The sequence below is a fragment of the Myodes glareolus genome, chromosome X, assembly GCF_982192425.1.
Source record: "Myodes glareolus chromosome X, mMyoGla1.1, whole genome shotgun sequence".
Classification (NCBI taxonomy): Eukaryota; Metazoa; Chordata; class Mammalia; order Rodentia; family Cricetidae; genus Myodes; species Myodes glareolus.
This window is the reverse complement of record NC_142053.1, coordinates 125,635,961-125,658,583: the sequence shown is the minus strand read 5'-3', so window position 1 is coordinate 125,658,583 and position 22,623 is coordinate 125,635,961. Positions and strand designations below refer to the sequence as shown.

At 40.5% G+C, this 22,623-nt stretch overlaps 1 protein-coding gene across 3 annotated transcripts in view; it reads left to right on the top strand.

Annotated features, from left to right (window-relative positions):
* LOC125405249 (protein FAM156A/FAM156B-like) overlaps positions 1-22,623 on the top strand; it is a 45,968-nt gene that overhangs the window by 70 nt on the left and 23,275 nt on the right. For 2 of the 3 annotated variants that reach the window (XM_087903196.1, XM_087903198.1), the window contains exons 1-2: positions 29-164; positions 687-873. The gene's annotated coding sequence lies outside the window, so the exon portion shown is untranslated. Of the gene's footprint in view, positions 1-28; positions 165-686; positions 874-22,623 lie in introns of those variants that run through there. The other variant, XM_087903197.1, reaches the window with a different exon arrangement.

The following is a 22,623-nucleotide window of genomic DNA, read 5'->3' as shown; positions in this document are numbered from 1 at the left end:
CGGGGCGGCTGGGGTTGGGGGAGGGGGCTGACGAGACCAGGAGAACTTGGCTGGCTGGCTGACTGAATGGGGATGTTTGGTGTGGTGGTTGTTCTTGCCAGGACAATAGCTGGCTGACAAACTCAGGCTCAGGCCTTTCTGACTTGAGAGAAGCCTGCGTGGAGGTGAGGAGAAGTAGCCAAGCAGCTTAGGCTACTAGTGTAGAGAGGGCAGGACTTGTAATGGTCTGGGGTCTGATTTTGAACAAAGATTTGGTGGAAGTTTCTCAGGCTTGGCATGGGAAGGCTTGGAAGATAGGGTAGATAACCTTATTTAGAATGGGGTTTTATGGGCTTGGTCTGGAAGCTAGCTTGGAGGGAGGTGGAGGAGGAGTGTAGACACCCAGCTCAGAACAGCCCGGCAGGCTATCTCTGATGCTGCTTCTACCTTTTCTGGGCCAGGAGGCAAGACGAATTCATATGTAAGATTGCATTCCCGGACAGCATAAGACGAAAGATGAGAAGAATGCATGGTGAACAGAAATGTGAAGACTAGGGAATACATTTCTGTTTTGAATCGGTTTAAATTGGGACCAAATGATGCTGTAGTGGTTCCTCTAACTCACAGCATTCAACAGTTCCAATTCTCTTGATATGAAAAGTGTATTTTATTTGTCTTCTTCCCCCATTTGTTGATTCATTCATTAGACACAGCTTTATGTAGGTCCAGTGCTGGCCTCAGATGACTCGGGTGGATCAGACTTGCTGCCCGCTCTTATGAAGCGCATGATCTGCTACCAACCTGTGGGCCTGGAAGCCATGCACCTGCGTCTGCATCCCTCTGGGACTTGTGAGATGTAGGTCCCAAGGCCTGCTCCCTGGAAATATAAATCTGGTAGGTGGGAGAGGTGTGAAACATTTTTTAGAAAACCTTTAGGTGGCTATTTTTATATCTCTCAAATTTGGGCACCATGCTTTGAAAAGGATAAAATCCTATGGACTGAACATAAGTTCGCAGTGGAAATTAGGAAATGCTTTGGACCGACCTAGAATGAAAATCTTCACCTGAAATCTTGTGAGATGCCTCTAAGTCTGTGTGGAGGGAAAATTTCATAGCTTTAAATTCATATATTTTTAAAAAGGAAGAGCCGGATTTCTGTCTTAAGTTAGAAAAGGAATAGAAAATAGATCCACACCAGAGAAGAAGATCAATAAAGTTAATGGTTCTTTGATGAATTCTTGAGACATCATGATTCAGAGAGTAAGAAAGCATGTAAAAAGTGTCAGGAACAAAGGGGTCACTACACTGTATAACACTGAGTTATAATGAGAGGCTATTAGTATTATAATTTTATGCTTGCAAATTTGAAAGTTTTGATATGGCAGAAAAAATTCTTGGCAGATAAAATTTACTGAAGGTCACAGAAAATATAGACTATCTGAGCAATCATAACTATTAAACAAACAAAATTTATAATTTTAAAAGGTTTATACAGAGAAATCTCTAGGAAGCTAGGGAGATGGCCTCAGTGGATAAGAACACTTATCTGCAAATGCAAAGACCTGAGTTCAGATCTGTAACAACTGTGTGGAAGTGTGGCATGGCTGTGTCTGCCTGTAACTCTACCATTGGTGGGCAGAGGCAAGTGAATCCATAGAATTTGCTGGCCAGCCAGCCTAGCCAAAACACAGTGTGCTTCCAGTTCAGTGAGACCCTTTCTCAAGGTGTTTATGTAGAGAGCAATAGACAGAAACATCTAAAGTTCTGCTCCAGCTTCTGTGTGCATGATTGTTCAATGGTAAGTTTTGCAAAATATTCAGAGAGCCCCCCCTCAACTTTCTAATTTTATAAAATTCTTCAGGGGACTGGAGAAAAATTATGATTGGTCAACAGGCACAAAAGAAAAGCAACTTAACAAACAAGCAAAAAAAAATCTCATAGCAAACTTAAGTTTCCTAAGAATTTAAAGAAGGTTATTAAAATACCATGCTTTCAGACTTCATACTTAATGGGGAAATAGTGAATGCTTTCCGTGCTGGTTAGCCTTTGTCAAGATACAAACTAATGTCACCTGGAAAGAGGGACTTTCAGTTAAGGAATTGCCTCGAGCACACTGGCCTGTGGGCATGTCTATGGGGCATTTTCTCCTAGACAAGTGGTCCTGGTTTGTATTAGAAAGCAAGCAGAGCAAGCCATGGAAAGGAAAGCAGACTGGCAAGTGTCATTTCTCTGTGGTCTCTGGTACAGCCCCTACTCCTATATTCCTATCGTGACCTCTCTCAGTGATGGACATGGAAATGTAAGACAGAATCAACCTGTTCCTCCTCAGCTTGGTTTTGGGCAGAGTTTATTGCGGCAGCAGGGAAAGCTTGGGAACAGGACGAGGCTGCCCACTCTAATCAATTTCATTCAAATTGTACTGAAGGTCGTGGCCAGTGCAAGAAAAATATAAAAAGGGCTCAAGATAAAAACTGTAGTACAGGGCAGGGGATACCTTCCTGTGAGTTTTTGGTCAAGGAAGCTCCAGGTGTCTCTAATCTAACACAGACTATTGCTCTTGCCTATGGTTACCCACTGTAACTACTCAGTAAGATCCCACCACACACTTTTGTTTCAGGGCTTAGAGAAATCAATCTCAAACTGAACAGGAAGTGTTTTCTTCCTTGCTGGCTAGTTTTTGTAGTGCCAGAAGATGCTCACTTGCTGGTAGCTGAGGAAGAAAAGCTATCAGTGGAGCGGCTTACCAAGTGTGGACCTTGTATGCTCCAGTTATGACCTACCTGCCAGGCAAGAAGTACCCAATGGTGCAATAGGGCTACAATTTTTATGCGGTAATGAAGCACTTTCTGACTGGACTTAAGGCCTGCTCCATTGAAGGGATTTTCGTTCCAGGCACTGTAATTTGCGTCAAAAGCCCAGGGCTGGGAAGGTCATAGACCCTAGGGTAGAACCTGCTATTGCTATTTTGCTAAATGGTCATGTTGTCAAATTGCTTTCTAAATATGAACATGTTCTACTGCACATGTATATAGAAGCCTTAAAAATAAACATTTTTAATTTTATTTTTTATTAGCTCTTTGTGAGTTTCATACACCATGTTTTGATTTGTTTCTTATTCACCCAATTTTGTACCCCTTTGACAAACATTCCTCAAGACCAATCTGTGTGGCCTAATTGTTCTTGGAATGTGTAGTCTTTCACTGGAGGATAGTCGACTAGTTAGGGGTAACACTCTTAGAGAAAACTTTTTTTTCCCTCTTCCAGAAGCTCATAGTAAGAGGTTCTCCCCTAGGGCCTATGACCAGTCTAGTCATAGGTTATTGGCCCAATAATGATGCTAGGTACAGGTTCCATCTTGTGGAGTGGGACTTATATCCAATCAGAAATTAATTGGTCACTCCCATCATGCTGTTGAAGTCATTATTGCACCAATGGGCATATCTTTTCAGACCAGTTATTATTGTAGCTGATAGGGTTCACAACTGAGTGTGACTGAAGATTACTTTTCTACTTGGGTAGTATGTATAGGATCTTCCATCACCATGAAAGCTAGCCAATAGGGTTGAAACTTCTAGGTTAGTAACAACTTGATTTCTCTATGTTCAATGACTCAAGTATGTGGTATTTTCAGCAAGAGAAGGTTGCTGTCAAGTTCTGGGGGGTAACCAAGAGCCATGACCATGGCCTGTATTGTTTCTAACAACTCTGAATAAATTCCTGACACTGAATATCTTTCATTGTTTTAGTTTGTATGTGTTTATTTTTTAAATTTTTGTTTAAAAAATATGTCCTTATTTAAAATTTTTATTTTATTATTATTATCTTTTTGGTTTTTTGAGACAGGGTTTCTCTGTAGCTTTGGAGCCCGTCCTGGAACTATTGTAGACCAGGCTGGCTCCAAACTTAAAGAGATCCACCTGTCTCTGCCTCCTGAGTGCTGGAATTAAAGGCATGTGCCACCACTGCCTGGCAAAAATTTTATTTAATTTTATTTTATGTGCATTAGTATTTTGCCTGCATATATGTCTGTGTGAGGGTGTCGGATTCCCTGGAACAGGAATTACTGACAGTTGTGAGCTTTGCTGGGAATTTAACCCGGGTCCTCTGAAAGAACAGCCAGTGCTCTTAACCACTGAGTCATCTTTCCAGCCGCTAAAAATTATTTTCATACAATATATCTTGATCATATTCTCCCCCTCCCCCAGCTCCTCCTTAATCACACAACTTCATGTGCTCTCTTTCTCAAGAAAGAAAAAAAAAGAAAAAAAACCAGGAAAAGCAAAAAAAAAAAAATGAAAGTAGACAAAGAAGAAAATCAATAAGAGAAAACCCAGACCAAATCAATACAAAACCCAAAGCAAAAAGTGCACTAAAAATCCATGGAGCCCGTTGTGTGTTGGTAAACTATTCCTGAGCATCAGGCCTGCCTTGCAGTGTGGTTGATATTCCCAGTGACGCTCCATTGAAGAAAACTGATTTTCCCTTCCCAGCAGGTATTGACTGCAAATAGTTTCTTGGTTAGGGGAGGTATTTTGTGTCTACTTCCCCTTCTCAGTGCTGAAACTTTGTCTGGGTTGAACTTGTATAGGGCTTATACATACTGTCCCAGTTTCTGTGAGTTCATATGTGGATTAGTTCTGCTGTGACTGTTTCCTAGGAGTCATCCACCATCCCTGGCTCTTATGATCTTTCCTCCTTTTCTTTCCCATGGATCACTGATCCTTGAGAGGAGGAGTTCAATAAAGACATCCCACTTAGGACTAAGTGCTACAAAACCTCTCTCAGTGCATCATTCCATGGTAGAGCTCTTGGTTAATTATTACCTACTGCAAGAAGAAGCTTTTCTGATGAGGATTTAGTGATACTATTTCCTATGACTATAACAACTTGTCGTCAGGAGTCGTTTGATTGCTATGTTCAGTTAGCAGAATGTTAGTAGTAGGCTTTCCCCTGGGCCCATAACCTATCTAGGCTCAGGTTATTGGCCACTTTAGCAGTGTCAGGTATGGGTTCTATCACATGGAATGGGCATTAAATCCAATAAAAAAAAGTGGTTGGTTACTCCTATAACTTTTGTGCCATTGTTGCACCAGTGTGACGACAAGTCTCTGTTTTAGGTCACAGTGTTTTTAACTGGGTGAAATTGATGATTGTTTTTCTCCTCCAGTAGCATGCAAAGTATTTTGCAGCACTGTGAATGCTAATAAGTAGGGGTGAAACTTCTCATTAGGCACCAACTTGATTTCTCTCATGTTAGATGACCTAAATAAGTGTCCTTCAGCAATAAGGACTTCCCATCAGGTTATAGAGAGTAACCAATAATCTTGACACTAACCTTTGACAGTTGGGAGAGTCTATGAGACCCATTTGGCCAATGACTCAACAAGATGTAACCAATTCCTGGCACTGGAAGTTTTACTTGGTGGCATAAGACATCTAGATGGGGCATTGTCTCCATGGTGACTCCATTTAAATTCTTCCCACATTTGTGTATATTTTAGGAAGCGTCTTCAGGAGTAGGAATTCATATGGTTTTTCAAGTGGCCTTTAGTGTTAGTTGTCAATCTCTATATTCCTTCCTTTACCCTGTACTCCCATTCTCCTCTCCATTTAATCCTCCTATTCTAGTTTTCTCTTTATTTCTTTATAACACTATACTATTTATTTCACATGTCTTAAAAGACCTCCCCTCCTGTGACCACCTACTAGATATTTAACTTCTGTGGTTCTTTGGATGGAAATACACATATAGAAAGTCTAAAAGCTAACATCAGCATTTAAGAGAAAAGTTGCAATATTTGGTTTTGTTTTGTTTTGGTCTGGAGTACCTTAGTCATGATGTTTTTTTTTCTAGTTCCATCCATTTACCTTTGAATGTCATAATTTGATTTTTCTTAACAAATGAATAGCGTGCTGTTGTGTAAATGTACCACATTTTCATTATCCATTCATCAGTTGATGGGCGTCCAGGTTGTTTCCAATTTCTGGCTATTATGAATAGAGCAGCAATGAACATGCATGAGCAATTATCTCTGTAGTGGGATGGAGAGTCCTTTGGGTATCTGCCCAAGATTGTTAGAGCTGAGCTTATGGTAGATTGATTTTCAGCTTTTTGAGAAACCTCCACACTCATTTCTGTAGTGACCATACCAGTTTGCACTCTCACCAATAATGGATAAATTCTCTCATTCCCTGCATTCAAATTACCATGTGCTGTCATTTGTTTCATTGATCTTGGCCATTCTGACTGGGGTAAGATAAAATCTCAAAGCCATTTTAATTTGCATTTCCCTGAAGGCAAAGGATGTTGAACATTTCTGTAAGTGTTTATCGGCCATTTGAGTTTCATCTTTTGAGAACTCTGTGTAGTTCTACATCCCATTTTTAAATTGGGCTATTTATTTTTTTGGTGTTCAGGGTTTTTTCTCTTTGTTTACTCTAGATATTAACCTTATACCAGTTGTATAATTGGTAAGGAACTTTTCCCATTCTCTAGGCTGCCACATTGATAGAATGATAGTGTCCTTTGCTGTACAGAGCTTTTTAGCTTCATTAGGCTTTATTTGTTAATTGTTGGGCTTAATGCATGTGCTACCACTATCCTGTTTAGAAATTCCATTCCTAATCCTTTGAGTTCAAGCCTATTCGCTGCTCGCTTTTCTATTCATTTCAGAGTATCTGATCTTATGTTGAGGTCCTTGAGCCATTTGGAGGTGAGTTTTGGCAAAGTGATAAGTGTGGATTTATTTGCATTCTTCTACAGGCTGAACCACCACCATTTGTTGAAGATGCTGTCTTTCCCCCAGTGTTTATTTTTGGCTTCTTTGTAAATAATCACGCGTCTGTAGGTATATAAAATTATGTCTGCATCTTCAATTCTATTCCACTGATCAATGTGTCTTTTTAAAAAATCACTCACAATTCTCTTTTAATTTATATAGTTTATATAGTTTGAAATCTGTGATGGTGATACCTCCAGCAGTTTGTTATTCAGAATAGTTTATCCTAATTTTGTTGTGTTTCTCTAAGAATTTGAAGATTTTTTTATTACTTTATAAATAATACCATTCAAAATTTCCACTCCCCCCTCGCATTTCCCTCCCACTCCCCCACTCATGCTCCTCTCTCTCCCTCCAGTCTTAAGGTACCCTGCCCTGTGGGAAGTCCAAGACTTGCCCCCCCTTCATCCAGGCTTAGGAAGGTATGCATCCAAATAGACTATGATCCCAAAAAAGCCAAAAAAATGCACTAGAGACAAATCCCAGTGCCATTATCATAGGCTTCTCAGTCGACCCCAATTGTCAGCCACATTCAGAGGGTCCAGTTTGATCCTATGCTCCTTCAGTCCCAGTCCAGCTGGCTTTGGTGAGCTCCCATTAGATTAGTCACACTGTCTCCGTGGGTGGACAAACTCCTTCATGGTCCTGACTTCCTTGCTCATATTCTCCCTCCTTCTGCTCTTCAACTGGACCTTGGGAGCTCAGTCCAGTGCCCCAATGTGGGTCTCTGTCTCTATCTCCATCTGTTGCCGGACGAAGGTTCTATGGTGATATTCAAGATAGTCATCAGTGTGGCTATGGAACAAGGCCAGTTCAGGCACACTCTCCTCCACTGCCCAGGGTCCTTGCTGGGGGCGTCCCCGTTGACACCTGGGAACCCCTCTAGAGCCAAGCTCTTGCCCCTCCCAAAATGGCTTCCTTAATTAAGATATCTTCTTCACTGCTCCCATAGCCATCCTTTCTCCATCTCAACTATCCCACTTCCCCTAACTCTCCTCAACCTTCCTCTTCTCCCTTCTCTCTCCCCCTCTACCCTTTCCCCCATCTCACCTCTACCCCCATGCTCCCAACTTTTGCCTGGCGATCTTGTCTGTTTTCAACTTCCAGGAAGATCTATATATGTTTTTCTTTGGGTTCACCTTATTATTTAGCTTCTCTAAGATCGAGAACTATAGGCTCAGTGTCCTTTGTTTATGACTAGAATTCACTAATGAGTGAGTAAATGCCACATTCATCTTTTTGGGTCTGTGTTATCTCACTCAGTATAGTGTTTTCTACTTCCATCTATTTGCATGCAAAATTCAAGATGTCATTGTTTATTTTTTTTTAACCACTGAGCAGTACTCTAATGTGTATATATTCCACATTTTCTTTATCCATTCTTCCATTGAGGGGCATCTAGGTTGTTTCCAGGTTCTGGCTATTACAGATAATACTGCTATGAACATAGTTGAACAAATGCTTTTGTAGTATGATTGGGCATCTCTTGAGTATATTCCCAAGAGTGAAATTGCTGGATCCTGAGGTAGGTTGACTCCCAATTTTCCGAGAAACCGCCACACTGATTTCCAAAGTGGTTGCACAAGTTTGTATTCTCACCAGCAATGTATGAGTGTTCCCCTTGCTCCACGACCTCTCCAGCATAGGCTATCATTGGTGTTTTTTTATTTTAGCCACGCTGACAGGTATAAGATGGTATCTCAAAGTTGTTTTGATTTGCAGTTCCCTGATAGCTAAAGAAGTTGAGCATGTCCTTAAGTATCTTTTGGCCATTTGAAATTCTTCTGTTGAGAATTTTCTGTTCATTTCAATACTCCATTTTTTAATTGGATTATTTAGAATTTTAATGTCTAGTTTCTTGAGTTCTTTATATATTTTGGAGATCAGTCCTTTGTCTGATGTGGGGTTGGTGAAGATCTTCTCCCATTCAGTAGGTTGCCTTTTTGTCTTAATGATAGTGTCCTTTGTTTTACAGAAGGTTCTCAGTCTCAGGAGGTCCCATTTATTCACTGTTGCTCTTATTGTCTGTGCTGCTGGGGTTATACATGGGAGGTGGTCTCCTGTGCCCATGCATTGAAGACGACTTCCCACTTTCTTTTCTATCAGATTCAGTGTGGTTGGATTTATATTGAGGTCTTTAATCCAGTTGAACTTGAGTTTTGTGCATGGTGATAGATATGGATTTATTTTCATTCTTCTACATGTCGACATCCAGTTATGCCAGCACCATTTGTTAAAGATACTTTCTTTCTTCAATTGTATAATTTTAGCTTCTTTGTCAAAAATTAGGTGTTCATAGGTTTATGTATTATGTCCGGGTCTTCGATTCGATTTCATTGATCAGCGTCTCTGTTTTTATGCCAATACCAAACTGTTTTCATTACTGTAGCTCTGTAATGGAGTTTGAAGTCAGGGATGGTAATGCCTCCGGAAGTTCCTTTATTGTATAGGATTGTTTTGGTTATCCTGGATTTTTTGTTTTTTCATATAAAATTGATTATTGTTCTCTCAAGGTCTGTGAAGAATTTTGTTGGGATTTTGATGGGGATTGCATTGAATCTATAGATTACCTTTGGTAGAATTGCCATTTTTACTATGTTGATCTTCCCAATCCAAGAGCATGGAAGATCCTTCCATTTTCTGGTATCCTCTTCAATTTCTTTCTTCAAAGACTTAAGGTTCTTGTCAAATAGATCTTTCACTTCCTTGGTTAGAGTTACCCCAAGATACTTTATGCTATTTTGTGGCTATTTTGAAAAGTGATGTTTCTCTGATTTCCTTCTCTGCTTCTTTATCCTTTGTGTATAGGAGGACTACTGATTTTTTTTGAGTTGATCTTGTATCCTGCCACATCACTGAAGGTATTTATCAGCTGTAGGAGTTCTCTGGTAGAGTTTTTGGGGTCACTTATGTACTCTATCATATCATTTGCAAATAATGAAAGTTTGACTTCTTTCTTTTCAATCCGAATCCCCTTGATATCCTTATGTTGTCTTATTGCTATTGCTAGAACTTCAAGCACTATATACAAGAGATATGGAGAGAGGGGACAGCCTTGTCTTGTTCCTGATTTTAGTGTAATCGCTTTGAGTTTCTCTCCATTTAATTTGATGTTAGCTGTCATCTTGCTGTATATTGCTTTTATTATATTTAGGTATGATCCTTGTATCCCTAATCTCTCCAAGACCTTTATCATAAAGGGATGTTGAATTTTGTCAAATGCTTTTTTGGCATCGAATGAAATGATCATATGGTTTTTTCTTTCAGTGTATTTATATGATGGATTACATTGATAGATTTTCATATGTTAAACCAGTCCTGCGTCTCTCGGATGAAGCCTACTTGATGTGTTCTTGGATTTGGTTTGCCAGTATTTTATTGAGAATTTTTGCATTGATGTTCATGAGTGAGATTGGTCTGTAATTCTCTTTCTTGGTTGAGTCTTTGTGTGGTTTTGGTATCAGGGTAACTGTAGCTTCATAAAAAGAGTTTGGCAATGGCTCTTCTGTTTCTATTATGTGGAATACATTAATGAGTATAGGTATCAGCTCTTCTTGGAAGTTCTGGTAGAGTTCAGCACTAAAACCATCTTGTCCTGGGCTTTTTTTTGGTAGGGAGGTTTTTGATAACAGCTTCTATTTCCTTGTGACTTATAGGTCTATTTAAATTGTGTAGTGAGGGGCTGCGGGCAGGCCTGCTTTTCATCCTGCCCGGCTCCCGCACAGCTAGCTTAGCCCCAGAAATAATAACACACAAGTTATATTCATTTAAACACTGCCTGGCCCATTATCTCTAGAGAGTTAGTTACTGACTAACTCTCATATCTTGATATTAACCCATTTCTAATAATCTCGTGGTAGCACCACGAGGTAGTGGCTTACCGGAAAAGATTCAGCATGTCTGACCTGGTGGCTGGCTCCATGGCGTCTGCCTCATCGCCCTCTTCCCAGTATTCTGTTCTGTTTTCTCTGCCTACCTAATTTTCTGTCCTATCAAGGGGCCAAGGCAGTCTCTTTATTGACCAATGAAAATAACACAATAGACAGATAACCCTCCTCCATCAAAATTGTTCACCTGATCTTGATTTAATTTTGGTATATGGTATTTATCTAAAAATTGTCCATTTTTTACATTTTCCAATTTTGTGGCATACGAGCTTTTGTAGTAAGACCTAATGATTCTCTGAATTTCGTCAATGTCTGTTGTTATGTCCCCCTTTTCATTTCTGATCTTGTTAATTTGCATGTTCTCTTCATGCCTTTTGATTAGTTTGGCTAGGGATTTGTCAATATTGTTGATTTTCTCAAAGAACCAGATCTTTGTTTCATTGATTGCTTGGATTGTTTTCTGTGTTTCTATTTTGTCGATTTCTCAACCCTCAGTTTGATTATTTCCAGTCTTCTACTCCTCCTGGGTGAGTCTGCTTCTTTTTTTCTATAGCTTTCACGTATGCTGTTAAGTCTCTAAAGTAAGCTTTCTCCGTTTTCTTTATGTGTGCACTTAGTGCCATGAACTTTCCTCTTAACATTGCTTTCATAGTGTCCCATAGATTTGGGTATGTTGAATTTGCTGTTTTCTTGGATCAATGAGTCTATTTCCTCTATAGTATCCTCAGTGCCTGAGATTCTTTCTTTTATCTCTTGTATTCTGTTGGTTATACTTGTCTCTGTATTTCCTGTTCATTTACCCAGATTTTCCATATCCAGCCATCTCTCTGTTTGTGTTTTCTTTATTACCTACATTTCGGTCTTCAAGTCTTGAACTGTTTCCTTTACCTGTTTGATTGCTTTTTCTCGGTTTTCTTGGGTATCTTTGAGGGATTTATTAATTTCTTCTAACTTTTTGTTTGTCTTCTCTTCCATTTCTTTTTTTCCAGTTTCCTTTTATTTCTTTTTTTGTTTTATTTTTTTTCAGAGTTTATTAAATTCTTCCATTTCTTTAAGGGAGTTTTTCACTTCCTATTTAAGGGTCTCCATCATTTTCATAAGGCGTCTTGGTCCAATCTTCGTTGTGGCTGCCTGTATACTTGGGCGTTTTTCTTGGTCTGCCCTCTCTTAGGTCCCCTCAGCACTGGAGCAGGCTCTCAGATCCCCTCCGCCCTGAAGCAGGCTGTGCTGGGGGATCCCAGGACCCCACAGATGAAAAGGAGTGCTTGCGGGCAGGGGAAATGGGGTAAAGAAAGCCAGCAGCTGGGAACGCACCCCACTGGACAGCCATAAAAGCTTAGGAAATTGGAGGGGGCCTGGACTCAGTTCCCCAAAACCGTCCTGCGCGACCACTCACTCACCCCTCCGGATCCCCTCAGCATGGGAGCAGATGAAGATTTTTTAAAAAAATATCTGTGAAGACATGTGTTGAAATATTGATGACGATTACATTGAATCTCTAGATTGCTTTTGGTAGGATGGCCATTTTTACATTATTAATTCTATTGATCCATGATCATGGAAGATCATCTTCAGGTGTCTTATTCAATTTGTTTCAGTGTCTTAAAGTTTTTATTATATAAGTCTTTCATTGCTTGATTAGAGTTGTCCCAAGATATATTATTTTTTGAGGCTTTTGTGAAAAGCACCATTTTTTTTCTGTTTTCTTTCTCAGTTTGTGTTTAATATTTATATAGGAGGATTACTGATTTTTATGTGTTAATTTTGTACCCTACTAGTTTTCTGAAAGTGTTTATCAGCTGTAGAAGTTTCCTGGTAGAGTCTTTTGGGTCCTTTATATGTAAAATGGTATCTTCCTCAAATAAAGATACTTTGACTTCTTTCTTTCCAGTTTGTATCCCTTGATTTCTTTCAGCTGTGCAATGGCTCTAGCTAAGACTTCTAGTAGTATATCCAACAGGTGTGCAGAGAGTGGACATTCTTGTTTTGCTTATGATTTTAGCAGAAATGCCTTGAGCTCTCCATTTAGCATGATGTTGGCTATGGGCTTGCTGTAAACTCCCTTTATTATGTTGAGGTATGTCCATTGTATTCTCAGTCTCTCTAAGGCTGTTATGAAGGGATGTAGGATGCTGTCATAGTTCTTTTATCCATCCAATAAGGTGATCATGTGGTTTTGTCTTTTAGTCTGTTTATGTAATGGGTTACATTTATTGATTTATGCATGTTGAACCATCCTTGTATCTTTGGGATGAAGTCAACTTGATAATAGTGGATAATATTTTTCCCTTTTATTGAAAATAGATTTTTTTCTCATCTAATATAACCCAATTAAGGTTTCCCCTCTACTCCTCTCAGTTCCTTTCCCATCTGGGTCCGTTCCCTTTTTGTCTCTAATTAGAAAAATACAGGTTTCTAAGGGATAATAATAATAAAGTAAAACGAGATAAAATGAAACAAAATAAGATAAATTAAAAGAAAGAATTAACACATTGGAATTGAACAAAATAGAAAATCATAAGGAAAAGAGTCCTGGATAAGGCGCGAGATTCAGGGACACACTCATTTCCACACTCAGGAATCCCATTAAAACATTCAACTGGAAGCCACAATATATATGCAGAGGACCTGGTGTAGACTCATGTGAGCCCTGTGTATGCTGCCATAGTCTCTGAGTTACATGAGCTTTGCTTGGTTGTTTTAGAGGGCCTCATTTTTCTGGTGTCCTCCATTCCTTCTGGCTCTTACAATCTTTTTGTTTCCCCTTCTGCAAGGTTCACTGAGCCCCGAGGGGAGGGATTTGATAGAGACATTCCATTTAGGACTGTGTGTTCCAAGGTCTCCCACTCTGTATAATGTTTGCCTGCATTTTTTTTTGTATTTGTTCCCCATCTGCTGCAGTAGGAAGCTTCTCTTATGATGGCTGAGAAAGGCATTGGTCTGAGTATAGCATAATGTCTTTAGGAATCATTTTATTGCTACTTCCCTTTAGTACAACCATAGTTTTTGATTCTACCCCAGGTTTCTGGACTGTCTAGTCTCAGGTTCTTGGTCCCCCAAGCATTGTTGCATGTGGGTTCTAACTGTGGAGTGGGCCTTAAGTCAAATCAGATATTGGTGACTCCCACAAGTTTTGTGCTTACTGCACTAGCCTATCATACAAGCAGGGCACTGTTGTAGATCAAAGGCTTTGTAGCTGCATTGATGTTTATGTTGTTCCTTTGGAGGTGTACAGAATACCTTCCTGCATGAAAGTCACTAGAATGTAGGGGTGAAGATTCTATATAGGCACGAGCTCAGCTTCTCCATGTTCAATGAGTAGTGTCAAGTGTTGTCTTCATCAATAGGACCTTGCTGGCAGTTTGGAGAGTAACCTGTAGTCTTGTCACCAGTCTGGGTTGTTTGGTGATTCCCATGGGACCCCCTTGACCAACAACTTAATTAGATGTAATCCAATCCTGGGACTGGAAGCTTCATTTGGTGATGAGATATCCAGCTGCTGCTCTGTCTCCTTCATTATTTGGCAATTTCATTTAGATCACTTTCATATATGTATATATATATATATATATATATATATATATATATATATATATGAAAGCTTCTACTCTATTAGCTTTCCAAGCTACTCCACAAATGGCCCTTAATTTTAGCTGTCCCTCCCTGTATTTCCTTCTTCATCCCACTTGCTTCTGCCCTAGTCAACTTGATCCCTCTTTCCAGCAACCATCACCCATCCATAACTATCTATTTTATTTCCCTTTACTAGGGAAATCTATTTGCTCCTTACCCCAGTCCTTTACTTTATGTATAACCTCTGCAGTTCTCTAGAGTATAGCTTGGTTATCATTGACTTAACAGCTAATTTCCACATATAAGTGATTACATGCCATAGTTGTCTTTCTGGGTTTGAGTTACCTCACTCAGAATATTTTTTCTAGTTCTTTGCATTTATGTGTGACTTCCATGATTTCATTTTTTAAAAAAATGGCTGAGTAATATTCCATTGTGTAAATGTCCCACATTTAAAAATCTATTCATCTAGATTGTTCCCAGTTTCTGACTATTATAAATAGAGCATCAATGGATATGGTTAAACAAGTGTCTCTGTGGAAGGATGAAGCATCCTTTGGGTATATGCCAGAGAGTTGTATAGCTGGATCTCAAGGTAGGTCATTTCCTTTCTTCCTGAGGAACTGCCACACTGATTTCCATAGTGACTGTACAAGTTACACTCCCAGCATTGTGCGAGTGTTTCCCTTACTCCACATCCTCACTAAATGAGCTATCACTTGTGTTATTAATCTTAGCCATTTTGGCAGGTGTAAGATGAAATTTCAAAGTAGCTTTGATTTTCATTTCCCTGATGGATTCAGAATGTTGAACATTTCTTTCAGTGCTTCTCAGCCATTTGAGTTTCCTCTGTTTAGATACGGAGAACAGATACAAATAGATGTGGAAAAAGTGAACTTCCTTGGCTTGCCTTTATTTATGTTGATGCTGGCCATGAGCTTGCTGGACACTGCTTTTTATATTGCGGTATGTCCCTTGTTTCCCTAATATTTCCAGGACCTCTACCATGAAGGGGTGTTGGACTTTATCAGAGGCCCTTTCTACATCTAATGAGGTAGATGACCACGTAGGTTTTGTCGTTCAGTATGTTTATATTTCATGTATTTTTCCTATTTCTTTGAGTTCAGTTCTGAGTTTGATTTTTTTTCTTTCCATCTAATCTTTTTGGAGTTTATTTCCTCTTGTTCTTCTAGAGCTTTCAAATATGTCATTAAGTTATTAATATGGGATCTCTCCAGTTTTTTTAAATATAAGCACTTAGTGATATGAATTTTACTCTTAGAACTTACTTCACTTTGTCCTTAAGGTTTGGGTATATTGTGTTTTCATTTTCATTCAATCAAAAATGTTTTTAATTTCTTTCTTCATTTCTGTCTTAACACAATTTTCACTCAGTGATGAGTTTTTTTCAGTTTTTGTGAGTTTGTATACTTTCTGCTGTGTCCACTCTTCTTGTGGTATGGCTATCATTATGGGTATAATTTCAATTTTTTAAAATATATGTGTTGAGACCTGCTTTGTGTCCTAATATGTGGTTAGTTTTTCATATGTTCCATGGGCTGCTAGAAGAAAGTATATTCTTTTGTGTTTTGAATGTTCTTTAGGTGTCTGTTTAGGTGTTCTTTGATTTATATTGTCTAATGCCACGATTTATTTGTTTATTTTGTCTAGATGACCAGTCTATTGGAATGAGTCGGGTATTGGGTATCAAAGTCTACCAGTAACAGTGGGTGAGGGTCAATGTGTGATTTAAGCTGTAGTTGTGTTTCTTTTACAAATGTGGGTGCCCTTGGGTTTGGTGCCCTTGGGTTCAGAGCCTCCATTGAGAAGTCAGGTGTTATTCTAATAGGTTTGCCTTTATACATGATTTGATCTTTTTCCCTTGCAGCTTTTAATATCCTTTCTTTGTTTTGTACATTTAGTGTTTTGATTATTATGTGCTGAGTGAACTTATTTTTCTGGTCCTGTCTATTTTGTGTTCTGTATGCTTCTTGTACCTTGTTAGACATCTCCTTCTTTAGGCTAGAAAAATTTTCTTTTATGATTTTGTTGAAAATATTTTCTGTGCTTTCTACTTGGATTCCCTCTCATTCCTCTAAACACACTTGTAAGTTTGGTCTTTTTATAGTGTCCCAGCTTCCCCAGATGTCTTGTGCCTTGACCTTTGTTTTGATTAAGCAATATTTTGTCTTACCTATTCATTTTTTACCTACAAACATTTTTATTTTATTTATTTATTCTTCTCTCATCCAATACATCCCCACCACAGTTTCTCTCCCACCATTCTTCCCAGTCCTCCCCCTCCACCTACCCTTTCCCTAAGATCCGCTCCTCCTCCATTTCTGTTCAGAAAACAGCAGGCATCCCAGGATATCAACTGAAATATTGCATAACAAGTTGCAATAAGACTAGGCACAAACCCTCATATCAAGGCTGGACAAGGCAGCCCAGTAGGAAGAAAAAGGTCCCAAGAGCAGACAAAAGAGTCGGAGACACCTCTCATTTGCACTGTTAGGAGTTTCATAAGAACATCAAGCTACACAATCATAACATATATGCAGAGGACCTAGCACAGGCCCATGCAGGATCTGTAGTTGTCACCTCAGTCTCTATGAGCCCTTATGAGTCCTGTTTAGTATATTCTGTGGGCCATGTTCTGCTGATGCCCTTGACCTCTCTGGCTCCTACAGTCTTTCCTCTCACTTTTCTGTAGAGTACCCTGAGCTCCACCTAATGTTTTGCTGGGGGTCTCTGCATCTGCTCCCATCAGTTGCTGGCTGATGACAATTGGGCTAGGCACAGTCTATGAGTATAGCAGAATAGCATTAGGAACCATTTCATTGACTTTTTCTTTTTGGTCAGTTGTGTTTGATCCTATCCCAGGTCTCTAGGCCATCTAGCTTCTAGTTCCTGGCCCTTCAGACAGTGTCAGGGGTGGGTTGCCTCTCATGGCATGGGTCTCAGGCTGGACCAATCATTGGTTGGCCACTCCTACAAGTTCTGTGTTACCTTTACCCCAGGACATCTTATAGGCAGGACAAATTGCAGGTTGAAAGCTTTGTGACAGGTTTGGTGTCCCAGTTCCATCACTGATATCCTTACCTGGTTACAGAAGATGTCCTGTTCAGGCTCCATATCCCCCATTGCTAAGGGTTCTCTCTGGGGCCACCCTCATAGATGCCAGGGAGTTTCCCCCACCTGATCTCTTCTGTTCCTGTCCCCACCCATCCTCAGTCCACCTGCAAAATCTATTCTATTTCTCCTTCCCAGGGAAATCCATGTATTCCCACTCCCTACCTCCATTGCCGTGTTCCCATCCCCAACTCAGGCAGATATTCCCTGTTCAAATGCAGGCCACATCAGTCAGAAGAACAAGTAAGCAAACTCAGAGAGAGATTCCCTGCTGTACTAGAGGCCACACCTCCGACTCCCAGAATTCCAGATAGTCCCCCTGCTCACTGACCTCCACTTTCTCAGTGTCTCCTCCTGACACTATCCCCAATCCTCCTTTCCCCCCTCTTCACCATATCCAAGACCCTACTCCATCTCTGACAAGAAACCCCAGCTCAACCAGATGCCAGGTTGGCCTCTAACCCATGAACCTCCCCTCTCTCACAATACTCCCTCCCTATCCCCAATCTCTCTCCCCTCATTTTCACCTTGTCTTAGCCCCTGCCCCCAGCTTGAGCAGAGACTCCCTGCTCAACCACAGGCCACACAGATAAGAAGACCAGAAAGGAAACAGAAGCCAACGGGATCTAGGTATCTGGAATTTGATGCTTGAGGTGTTCCTTAGAGTACATATCTGGTCTTGTCTTTACTGGGTGGGTGTTTGTTCTTTTGCTGGTGTCCTACTCTGGATCCTAGCCAAGTGTAGTGACTATGGGTTCCTGGTAGAGAATGTTTCTGTGTGTTGGCAGGTGACACAAAGAAATGACAATGGTCTAGGAGAAATTACTGAGGGGGCTGTGGGAAAGAGCTAGGGAGACCCTGGGTCCACACTCAAGAGGCAGAGTCCTCAGAGAATGAAGGTGAGTGGAAGGAAGAGCCCCGGCAGTCAGGCTGCAGTGGGCATGAGGGTATTTCTGGAGAGACGGGAACGCATGACGAGAAGGAGAGTGAAAATCGCCTACTTCCCAGGGACATCAACTAAACACAGCCTAGCAAGATACAGTAAGACTAGATACAAACCCAGGAGTGGATCTTGGGGAGAAAGGAGGTGGGGACAGGGAGGAGTGGAAGGAGTGGAAGGAGGGGAAACTTCGTTTGGGATGTATTGCATGAGAGAATGAAAAATAAAATGCCTGCCTGAGTCCCAACCCAGTGTGGTCCCTGAGGGTCCCTGGTAGAAAATGTTTCTGCAAGTTGGCGGGTGACCCAAAAGAATGGGATTGAGCTAGAAGGGATGGCTGAGAAGGTAGCAGAAACTGGCTAGGGGGACCCTGGGTTCACACCAACAGGTGGAGTCACCCTGAGGTGGAGGCAAGGGAGTAAGAGGGACTCCTGCAGGCATATTAAGGTTGGAATAAGAGTAAGTCAGGAGATACTAGAATGAAAGAACTCATCTTATTTTTTAACTAAAATATTATCACACCATTCCCTTCCCTTTCCTCCTTCTAATCTCCCCTATGTCCCCCTCCTGGCTTCTTCTCAAATTCATAGCCTCTTTTTATTTAATTCACACACACACACACACACACACACACACACACACACACACACACACTGCTGAGTTTGTTTAGTGTTACTTGTATGTATGTTTCAGAGCTGAGCACTTGGAAATTGGATAGCCAATTGGGGGCTCATTCCTTGGGAAATCGAATTCTTCCTCTCTCAGAGGTCCTTAGTTGTCTGCATTTCTTTGTCTAGAGATGGGGCCCTTTGAGATTTCCCCCTTCCATGTCAGCATGCCTATCAATATTGTACTTTTTCATGTTTTATTTGTACAGCCCTATTGTTGATGCATTGGGGGTGATGCTTCCCTGTCTTTTCTAGGAGATACAATCTTTCAGCAGACTTCCCAGTTCTCTGGCTCTTACAACCTTTCTTCCCTTGATTCCTCATTGTTGTCTTTTTTTAGTTGTGAGGAATGTGTTAGAGTTGGGGCTGGGCACTTTGTGATTGATCAGCTGTTCTCTGCATTTTGACCAGGTATGGCTTCTGTAGTGGTCTCTGTTGCAAAGACAAGCTTCCTGGAGCTGGACTTTCTTTGAGTATAAGGATAAATATTTAGGATGCAGTTAAGAATTTTTCTGGCAAATAATCCAATTAAACATGGGGCACAGACCTAAACAGGGAACTCTCAATAGATGAATCTCAAAGAGCTAAAATACACTTAAGAAAATGCTCCTTAGCTATCAGAGAAATGCAAATCAAAACAACTCTGAGATTCCATCTTATACTTGTCAGAATGGCCAAGATCAAAAACACTGATGACAGCTTGTGCTGGAGAGAATGTGGGGGTAAAGGGAAGGCTCCTCCATTGCTAGTGGGAATACAAACTTGTACAGCTACTTTGGAAATTAGTATGGCGATTGCTCAGAAAATTAGGAAACAGTCTACCTCAAGACCCAGCAATACCTCTATTGGGTATATACTCAAAAGACGCTCAATCATATTACAGGAACATGTGCTTAGCTATGTTCATAGCAGCATTATTTGTAATAGTCAGAACCTGGAAACAACCTAGGTGCCCCTCAACTGAAGAATGGATAAAGAAAATGTGGTATATTTACACAATACAGTACTACACAGGGGTAAAAAAATATAATAACATCTTGAAATTTGCAGGCAAAAAAAACCGTATTGAGTGAGGTAACCCAGACCTAGAAAGATAAATATAATATATATTCACTTATAAGTTGTTTTTAGTCATAAAGCAAAGAAAAACCAGTCTACAATCCACAACCCCAGAAAACATAGACAACAAAGAGAGCCCTAAGAGAGACATGCATGGATTTACATAGGAAGGTGAAAAAGACAAGATGAACTGAGTAAATTGGGAGCATGGTTCAACTGGTAAAAGTACTTACTGCATAAATATTATGAGCTGGATTCAGTACCCAGAACCTACATAAAGGTGGGAAAAAGGGAACTGACTCTACAAAGTAACTTCTTTCTACAAAGTAACTCTGTGACACATATGTGCCAATGCACAACACACACACACACACACACACACACACACACACACACACACTATAACAATACATAACATTATTTAGTTCAAAGTTTGGAGGCATCTGAGTTATAGTTTCCTGTGTTGGTATTTGGTTACTGTATGTCATTGGGATATTTGGGGGAGTAGTGACCAATAGTGGGAGTATATTTGAGAGTCTTTGTTTATAATATGACGTTTTCTGAGCTAATGGGAAATCAACATCCCAGAGTGAAGCCTGGTCTGTCTTTGATTCTGTATCTCATGTCTTGAAAGGTCTGAGCCATTTGGTGATCACATCACCAGACATGAGGGTCTGTGACCCTCTCCAGATGTTCTGATCTGACAAACTGTCCAGAAACACAGAAAAGTCTCCCACATCGGCCCAGCTATGAGCGTCACATCCTCCTCCTAAGGATTTCGTAACCACTACAGTGTGTTCACAATTTAACACATCAAAACGTAACTTGAGGGCCCAGAACAAAGCCACAATACTAAATAAATTAGATTTCTTGAAAGTAAGAACCTGTAGTTGGAAACAAAGGCAGGTGTCCTTCGCAGGTTCCTAGAAGCTGTCACTGGCAGAGGGTGAGGCAGCAGCAGACAGACAGATGAGGCAGCACCACCAAGGGGAAAGAGATTGCCCCCAGGCTCTTAGTCTAGTGGGGATGCAGACAGGCACATCCCTTTCTGGCACATATGCTTATCCTATGCCTTACATTTTCGTAATCAGACAGAAATCCCCAGGCTGGGGACCTGCACAGGTCCAAGCCAGTGAAGGCCCCAGTGCTGAGAGGGGCAAGTGGACACAGACCCCATCGCTAACTGAGAAGCTATCACCAATTGACATCCAGTTGCAAAGGAAAAATTAGTTTTCTCTAATGGAGTCTCATAGTATATTAGTCATACAGGGCAGGTCCCCTGCCAAGCAGTAGATGGCTAACACAAAATGAACTCGTGGTGTTTTTGTAGATATTTTTTTGTCTCATATCACTTTATTTGGGGATTTTTTCATCTTAGTGACCTTTTGCTTGTATATTCTAGTTTCCAATTTTGCATTTTTATGGGTTTGTGTGTGTGTGTGTGTGTGTGTGCGTGCGTATGAATACATGTATGTATGCATTAATGTGTGTGTTTCTTGTGCTTTCTCTGTTATGTTTTTAAAAATTATGTTTTGTTTTGCCGTTTGCCTGATGTTTTTAAAAGAGAGAGAGAGAAGGCATAGAGTTGGTGGATAGGGATGAGATGGAAGGAGTTGGGGAAGGGAAACCATGATAAGAATATATTGTGTAAACATTATTTTCAGTTAAAAATAAAGTAAAAAGTATCCTTATAACAGACAAACAAAAAAGTAAATATTTCAGAAAAGCTTTCTTGGACCTAAAGAAAGAGAGACCCACATGAGGTTTTTTTTGTTAGAGTATTGCTAAGTGTTAAAAATATCTGCTTGTTGCTATATAGATGCAATCTGAGAGCTTAAAAAAAAACATCAATGTGTCTTGTGGAAGAAAACAAGCTCATACTTCAAAATATGAGAGTTTTTCAGCAGGCTAATTCAAATGTTAACAAAAAAAGAAAACTGGAGAAAAGGAAAGAAATCCCTGAGCATTCAGTCCCCAAATGGGGACTTCCACAAAAGTGGAAGGTGACAGATGACAAACTCCCTGGCAAGCTGCACAGTACAGTTGAGTAGGGATGCAGGAACTGAGAACAGAAAAGAGGCCAGCAAGATGGCTTAACCAAGTCTCATGAGCTGAGTTTGATGCCCAGGACCCAAATGGTGGAAGGAGAGAACTGGCTGTAAAAGTTGCCTTCTGGTCTCCACGTGCAGCGCGTGCATTTGCGCAAGCACCCACCTGCATAGAGACACAGACACGTGCAGCGCGTGCATGTGCGCAAGCACCCACCTGCATAGAGACACAGACTCAAAATCAATTTTAAAAATGTAATTTAAAGAAAAAGAAAGAAGGAAAAAGAAAAACTGTACCAACTGTGGTAACGGGATGGAAAGTTTTGGTAGGAAGTGAGTGAGCTGCAGGTTGGAATCCGTAGCAGAGTGACCAGAACAACCAGCAAGGAGAAAACTATTTTCTGACATCAGTGTGAAGGAGGAGTCAGCCAAGTGGATATCTGGGGCTTTCCAGGCAAAGGGAGCATCTGGAGAGGAGAGGGTGAAGAAGAGCTCTCTAGGCACATGGAGGACACCATGGCATTCAGTAAAAACGAGAGCTGAAGGGATGGGAAAAGG